The sequence below is a fragment of the Aethalodelphis obliquidens genome, unplaced genomic scaffold, assembly GCF_003676395.1.
Source record: "Aethalodelphis obliquidens isolate GAN/ISIS:26980383/991018 unplaced genomic scaffold, ASM367639v1 scaffold73, whole genome shotgun sequence".
In the NCBI taxonomy this organism is placed as follows: domain Eukaryota; kingdom Metazoa; phylum Chordata; class Mammalia; order Artiodactyla; family Delphinidae; genus Aethalodelphis; species Aethalodelphis obliquidens.
Genome location: NW_020838017.1, coordinates 7,507,331 through 7,515,856, shown reverse-complemented (window position 1 = coordinate 7,515,856; position 8,526 = coordinate 7,507,331). Strand labels below are relative to the sequence as shown.

Genomic DNA, 8,526 nt, shown 5'->3' with positions numbered 1-8,526 from the left:
TAATATTTCAGATGAAAAGCATTCTTTAAATAATGAATATCTAGAGGAAATACTTCCTTTTCTTTTGTTAGGTGAACATTACTTATGGATACAAAAATCATTCTTCCACCAAAAGTGATTTCTTACATTTGGCTCACTCTGTGTTCAGCTTATACTGTTTTAATTTCATAATAGTGTTTTCCTGGTAATCTTCCATCTGATCAGGTGGTAGCCTAAAACACTTGATCTGTGTTGGGAACCTCTGCTGGGGGAGGGATTGAGAGATAAGCATGGCTCAGAGCTGAGGGTGATCCAAGAAATAGCATCCAGAGTGAAACCAAAATGAAAAGCCAGAGAAATTATGTGATCAAAGTGTCAACCCAAAAGGCAAGATAAGAATATTCAGTTCTGAGGGACTTTCCTGGTGGCACAGCAGTTAAGAATCCACCTGACAATGTAGGGGACATGGGTTCAGTCCCTGGTCCAGGAAGATCCCACATGCCACGGAGCATCTAAGCCCATGTACCACAACTACTGAGCCTGCGCTCTAGAGCCCGCAAGCCACAACTACTGAGCCTGTGCTCTAGAGCCTGCGAGCCACAACTACTGAGCCCGCACCACAACTACTGAAGCCTGCGTGCCTAGAGCCCGTGCTCCACAACAAGAGAAGCCACTGCAATGAGAAGCCCGCACACCGCAACGAAGCATAGCTCCCGCTCGCCACAACTAGAGAAAGCCAGCGCGCAGCAGTGAAGACCCAACACAGCCAAAAATAAAATAAATAAATTTCGTTTTTTTAAAAATGGCTAAATTTCTCAAGAGGAGAGAACTTCAGTTCTCTGGCATCTGCAGTCACTTTTTCCCTTGGGGCATATGCAAATTATAAGAGATTGTCAATCCGAGATTTTTCCAGACTGCTGTGAGGAAGAAAAACCAGCAGAGATTTGAATGGTCTTGTGGGGCTACAGAGGTATAATTAAAGGCTTAAGGGACCTCAAACACAAAACCCTCAATACACCTGACATTTGCAAATTTCTGAAGTTGTGAGGGCAGGTGATTAAAAAGCTAAGCAGCAAACTTCTGAAACACTAACATGTTTTTCATAGACTTATGGTACTGGGGAAACAAAGAGTAGACTTCAGGACTTGCAAGCTATGTCAAAAACTTCTGAAAATCAGAAAGAAATTTTCTGCTGTTTCATAATGCTAAAGAGACACAAACTAGACCTGCCAGGAGAAGGGAGACCAGTGAACACACCAGACATTTACTGATAGTTGAGAAAATCCTGAAGGACAACATCTTAGTAACACAAGTCAGAGGCAGACTGAAGCTTACCAAAACTAAAAGTCAGCCTCAACACAGTTCATTCCCTGATTGGTTTAAGATGATCAATTTCAATTTCATCTGCCTAGCAGAGGAAAGGATAAACCCACCATGAAGAAATAAAAAGTCATTTGGAACTATATAATTTTTACACACAATGACCAGCATTCAATAAAAAAAATTCTAGACATACTGTGATTCAGGACCATATTACTAAAAACCACAAGAAAAAACATTCAATAGGAATAGAACCACAGGTGACATACACATTGGAGTTAGCAGATAAGGACTTTAACTATGATTAATATGTTCAAGAAAATAGAACTTTAAAATGTCTATGTCTAATATGTTCAAGAAAATTGAGAAAATCAGTTTTAAAATGGAGAATTTTTCAGAGAATTATAATCTCTAAATAGAATCAAATGGAGATTTTAGAATTTAAAAATATAATATATGATATTATGGGTTTAATAGAGCTTAGGAACAGAAGACAGGGGACTTCCCTGGTGGTCCAGTGGCGAAGACTCTGCGCTCCCAATGCAGGGGCCCAGGTTCGATCCCTGGTCAGGGAACTAGATCCCCCATGCCGTAACTAAGAGTTCACATGCCACAACTAAAAGATCCCACATGCCTCAACTAAGATCCGACACAGTCAAATAAATAAATATGGAAAAAAAAAAAAGAAACAGAAGACAGGATTAATGAACAGCAAAAATGATCAATAGAAAATGCCTAAATTGAAGCACAAAGAAAATAGGAATGGAAAACATAGGATAAAGCACAAAAGATATGTAGGACACACTGAAAATGTGTAATACACATGAGCCCCAGAAGGACAGGAGAGGATGATGCAAAAGGAATATTTGAAGATATAATGGCCAAGAATTTTCCAAATGAAGAATGATAGCAACACACAAATTTATGAAACTCTGCCACAGATTCAAGAAGCAACCATCAGCAAAATAGATACAAAGAAAACCACACTGAGGCACGTCATGATAATACTGGCTGCAACTCAAAAGGCAAGGCAAAGGAGAGAATCTAGGTTTACAGCAAAAGGCCAGAAATTGGAGAAAGGCCAGAGAAACAGAAAAAAAGAAGCTGGATTACTTGGATGATCCACAGAGTGGTACAGTTGACAAAGTATTTCAGAGATAGAGGTGAAAGCTCTCAAGAATAGAGAGACAGACTAACTTTGAGTTTTACTTTTAGTTCACTTGTGCTAAGAAGCCTAAGAACAATGAAATCCCACGCAGTTTTTACACTAATTAATTTGAGTCACAACCAAGTTTTTTCTCTCTCTATTATATCCAAATAAGTTCATTTATATAATTTATTGTTTTCTAAACACTTTAAATTTCAGGAAGGGTTTGCTTCTGGCTGGGTTTCCTGAATCTGTGAGGACTGCTGTCCCCGACTCTCTCAGCCAGGAGCCCAGGCTTGGAAAAACAGAGCCAAAGAAAGGAAGATCCAAGAGAGTATATCAGTACCAAGGGGGACTTTTCCCCCTTCTCTCCTTTTGCAAGAGTGAATCAGAAATTCTAATAGGGGATGATGAGGAAAGGGCCAGTAATTGCATATTGAATGGCTCCCCATGTATTTCTGTCTGCCTCCTCCCCACCCTTGCCCTCATTAAGAACCACTTCTCTATATTGGTTCGAATGAATCCCCCAGAGATCCTATTAAAATGCAGATTCCAACTCAGTAGCTCTGGTGTGGCGGGAGGGGATCTGGGATTCTGCATTTCTAACAAACTCCCGAGTGATGCAGGAGATTGCTTCACAGACTACTTTGAAAAGCAAGGTTTTAGGTGACCCCCAAATCATCTAAAATTGGCCACTCTGGCTGTTAAATGTGTACTGCCTTAAGATAGATCTGAAGTTCTCCCAAGAAGGTGGCTGGGGGTGGCAGCGGGGAGGCCAGCAGTCAGTGATTGCAATTTTAAAATGTTTACCAAAGTATATTCTGAACACTAAGTACAGTAGTTGCAGAAGATGTTAATACATGTTCCTGAGAGGAAATAGTTCCATGGCCAAATAAGTTTAGGAAGCATAGTACACTTTTCCCCCTCTGAGAGATTCACGATGCACATTTGCATTTTAATGATTCTGAACCATCTGCAGTAGGGAAACATTTAATCTGATAATTTATTTAATTAACCATTAACACTCTGAGAACTAGTGTTCCATGGAATAAATTTTGGGATATGCAGCCATACAGAGCAGTAGCTATCAAACTTTGGTGTGTATTGGAATTAGCTAGAGAGCTAATAGAGAACACAGATGCTGTTACTGAACCAAACTTGGGTCCACTCACCCACCATGCAGCAAAGCCAATTTACTGACACTGGGTTGTGGTAAAGTACAGTATTTATTGCGGGCAAGAAGCAAGGAGAACAGGCAGCTCATGTTCAAAAGACCCAAACTCCCTAATGGCCTTCAGGGAAGGGTTTTTAAAGGCAACATTTGGGGTGAGGGCTGCAGGGTACATGACTGTCTTCTGATTGGTTGGTAGTGAGGTAACAGGGTGGTGTTTTAAGAGTCTTAATCATCAACCTTCTGGTTCCAACCAGTCTGGGGTCTGTGTGCTTGCAGTCACCCTCCTCTACCAGGGCGGGGGTCTTAGTTTCTGCCGAACAACTCAAAGATATATATTAGATTGTTATGTATATTCCTTGAGGAGGAACTAGGATTCTGTCTTATCATTGAACTATTATCATTACTTATCTTGCTTAATTGCTTTTCCTTTGTTTCTGCATTCCCTCACTTCCCTAATTAGTAACTGCTTGTGTCTGGCTCTTTGGAACTCAGGGAAGGCCTAGGAAACAAAGCCTTTTTCTACAAACAAGAAACGGGGGACACGGGCCCCACAGGGTCCTGCTCAATTTCATTGCTTGGTGAAGTTGGATACATCCTAGACCTTTGTATTTTCACCAAATTCCCCAAGTGATTATTAGTCCCACCAAAGTTTTAGAATGACTGCTATAGTCATCTCAGAGGAGTTTCTGTTACCAGCTGGAGAGGTAGGGTTGCCTGTTAGCCCAGCTTCCCTTTTGCAGGAGCCTATGTTATCCCTGGGAGGACCAGCATTGGCTGCAAACTGCCTTCATTTAAGGAAGAAGAACATTTAGACCAGATGGGGCACCCCAAAGATTCCTCTCTATGTACTGTTGTACATACTGCAGGGATTCCTCCAAGTCTTTTCACTGTAACCTCCCAGTCATCAGTGGCTATCCATTAGCCTTGCTCCAAATCAGAGCTCAGGAGAAGGACTTTCTCTCTAGAACCAATTCACTGATTCACTGAACAAATTTTCATCAGTCAGAATTTTGGCAGTATTCAATGAATAAGATGGACAGGCACTCCCACGAGGCAGCGGTAGGGAACAGACAATAAACAAGTAAATGAATAATTTCAGATAGTAATCAATGCTGTGAAGAAAATAATGTCACATGTTGGGAAGCGGAGATATTGAATAATATCATCTGAACTAAGATGGAACTCTGTGACTGAAAAACGAAGCAGGCAACTCCATGAAGTGCAATTATGAAGTTTATTGTGGGTAACTTACATTCAGACAGGCAGGATCAGGCAGAGAGATGATTCAGAGGCACTCGCAGCTGCACTCCGCACTGCCAAGGGGTACAGGGGGATATAAAGGGGCTAAGGATAAAAATAGAATCTGACTACCAAGTAAGAAGCACGTCCACACCAACTGGAACTGGGGGCTTTTCATTCTCCCCGGCCGGGGGCAGGTGTCTCATGATCATTAACCATCTGCGTCAGCAAAAAGCACTCTTCAAGTTTTCATATCAGTTGAAGGTAAGGGTAAAAGTTGATAGGGAACTCCTCTGGTTTGGTGCATTCCTTGTGAGTTAGGCTAAAGCTCAGTCACTCAGAAAAAGAGATGGGGTAGGACTGTGGGCCTAAGATGGAGCTGACAAGATGGTGCCAGTGTGGTTCAGCCACATATCATGGGACGGAGAATGACTGAGTCAGGGATTCCATTTAGATACTGTAGTCCTGTAAGACTGCAAAAGTCCTAGGGCCAGTCCGGGTAATGTAGATCCCATTCCAGAAAGGCCAACGGTGACAGGGATTGGCCTTAATGGTTCAGAAAACTTCACCAGCTACCCCAAATATATCTGGTTAGGAGGCAGCCTATATCCCTTGTACCTACTACAGTGACTGACTCATAAAGGGCCCCCAGTGAATACTGGTGAATGGTTGGATGGCTGGCTGGCTGGCTGGCTGGCTGGATAAGTGGATTGTTGGATGTGTAGTTAGTTCCAGTGATTTTGACAAGATCTCTTCGGTGAGAACTTAAAGCGGGACTTGCTGAAGCTATTGGGCCAAACTGGGCATTCACTTTGAACAGCTCCCTTCTAAATGATAAGGCAATGGTGAGATATGCTATACCTGACCCTGAACATATGTGGTGTTCTAAGAGTTATGAGGCTGCCTTGGGGAAGTGACGACTTGAAATCTGAAGGCTGAGTAGAAATTAACCAGGAGGAGAAGAAAGAAAAAGGCATTTCAGGCAGAAGGCATAACCCAGCATAACTGTGGTGCAGCGGGAGAGCAGGATACTGGTGAGGCTCCGGAAGGAAGCTGGTCTGGAGAGGGGTGAGGAGAGGTGTGGGGCTAGAGGAGGTGGGAGAGGTAGGCCAGAGCCAGAGCCTGCAGGCAAGCTCAGGACTTTGTTCTGAGTCCCAGTAACTAACTGTGTGTCCACTCATTTGCCTTTACCCCCCTGTAAGCTCCTTTGTGTTTATGCTAGGGTGTCCCTCACCTAATAAGAAACCCAGTTCCTTCTACCAGCCCTGTGTTTAGGATTATATTAGTATAAGAAATTTCAGCTGTGGTGTCAAGTTACAGGCGGACTTAAGTAGGGATAAAAATAAAGTGGTACATTCTTGAGAATAAGGGAAATGGATGCTCCCCCTTGAACAAAGAGGAGGGATTGAGACATATAATCAGCTCTTTCTCTATGATATATCTGACCAAGGTAAATGCAGTGCCCCTCTCATCAGTCAGCAGACTACCAATTTGAAGTATCCAAAAATGTGTGCACTAAACTCTAACACACTTAGATCTGAAACTCTGGAATTCTTTGGCAATTTGGGGTGGCTCTGTTATAAAGCAGGGGCTGTGTAGAAATTACGGAGTGGTGATATTTATATCCTCCACAGTGGCTTGCATTAAGTAGGTGCAATAATTGATAATAAACACTAAGCTGAATTTTAGGACATTGAGAGCCACTGTATAATCAACAAATGCATGCATTTAGGACCGTTATCTGGGACTCTTGTCAAGGAAGAGGCACAATGTTTTGAGAGAGCCCTGGCCAAGATTCATGAAGACAATATTCTGATTCTTGCTCTGGCTCTGTCATGAAGGAGCTCGTGGCCCCTGGACAACTCTTTCAAACCACCATAAGCCCCACCTTCATTGTAAAATACGGTGAAGTCATAAGTATTGTTACAAGAATGGCAAACGTTAAGTATCATCAAAATTATCTGAAAAATGTGTGAGGAAGAAAGTGCCTGAGGAAGGCGCAATCCTGCAACCTGACACACCACACCACCTCTTAGTAAGTCCAGCATTGCCTATTTCTCCCCCAGTGTTGGAAACAATTGCTGTTGACTCAACTGAACACCAGATGAAGTGGTTGGCTTGCATTGAGGAGCCATGTTGTAACAAAAAATGTACCTTCTCTTTAAACACTAAAGCTACATTTCAGTGAGGTGTGATGCTTCCTGGGAAGCACCTGGTTCTGACTGAGGTAACACTGCCCACATGTATCTCTCTCATCTCCCCAGCTGCTGTTTCTGCATCTGTTAAGAGAAGAAAGTGATACCTCCTTGTCCCTACCTACCTCAAATGCATTTTATGAGGATAACTGTGGATACGTGTATAAAGTCCAAGTCAACGGGAAAAATCTCCAAAATCAATTTGTCACGTCAGCGCTGTTTTATGCAGCCAACGTTTACAATAATGCAGTATCACACATGACAGAATCCCAGGGCTACAAGTGTTCTTCGAAGGATCCTCACTTTTCAACAAGGCGACCTACTCTGTGTTGCACTTAGACATTTTTCCTTTAATAACTTACCATCTGCTGCTTTAGAGATTTCACTCACTGTCTTAGTAATGTCTTTTGCAGCCATAAAAAATAAGGATTCTTGCCTGTGACAGCACTTCAGATTTTCAAGGAAAGCAGCTGTGTCTCCTCTTCTCACAGGACATGAGTACCAAAGCTTTCATTCACCATCCCAGATATTTACAAAATTTATTTACCAACGTCCCTATTACAGGGCAGACAGGAGAGCCAGGCCTGCCTATGTGTGAGGTTCCTTGAGTGGAAAAAACTCATTTCTGGTTTGGAATAATGGCTACAAACTCAGAGTAAATGTATCATAGGGCAGGTTGAAGATCCCTTTCTTAAATGAAAATTTCAGATTTGTCCATTTTACTGATACCAAACATGGACAAAAAAAGAAAAAGAAGAAAAAAAGAAAAAAATTCACCACCTTAATTCACCAAAAGGAATCCAATTTCTGAAGTCCGCCATCTTTTAAATATTTGAAATGTTTCCAGGGATTGTGTTTAGGTCATGCATGCATGCCATCTCTGGAATTCGTTTTTCAAGGATCCAGGTTGAACAGAATTGAGATATGGGGATTTATTTATGTTTTCTAATGCCCAGAGATAATCAAGAATGCCACAGTTATTTCTCAAGAACAATATGACCTGGTGAACCCATTAACCTTTTTTTTTTTTTTTTTTAAATATGGAACGCTTCACAAATTTGCGTGTCATCCTTGCGCAGGGGCCATGCTAATCTTCTCTGTATCGTTCCAATTTTAGTATATGTGCTGCCGAAGCGAGCACCCCATTAACTTTAACAAGAGTAGGCATGAGAACAGACTGAGGTCACCTCCCTAACAACTCTAACAGCTTCTGAACAAATGGAATCCCATAAATTTTCCTACTTCCGTGGTTCTTAAAAGACCAATGGCTGAGTAATTGTACCAATGATATAATTCTGTTAACTATCCTGATCACTTTCTGAGCCTTGTAATGACTAGAATGTATAGCACATGTAGTCTGGGATATACACTGTGAAATCTGTTCATGGTTTCTGCTAAAAGTTGATAAGTTTAAAAATACAGTGTAGGAAAATTACTTATGGTTGTGGAGGAAGATGGGAGAAAAGTGCCAA

At 41.8% G+C, this 8,526-nt stretch overlaps 1 non-coding gene across 1 annotated transcript; it reads right to left on the bottom strand.

Annotated features, from left to right (window-relative positions):
- Positions 1-8,088: 8,088 nt before the first annotated feature.
- Positions 8,089-8,195, bottom strand: LOC113612222 (U6 spliceosomal RNA). Its single transcript, XR_003429781.1, has one exon. It is a non-coding gene; the product is annotated as a U6 spliceosomal RNA (small nuclear RNA).
- Between the last annotated feature and the right edge of the window lie 331 nt (positions 8,196-8,526).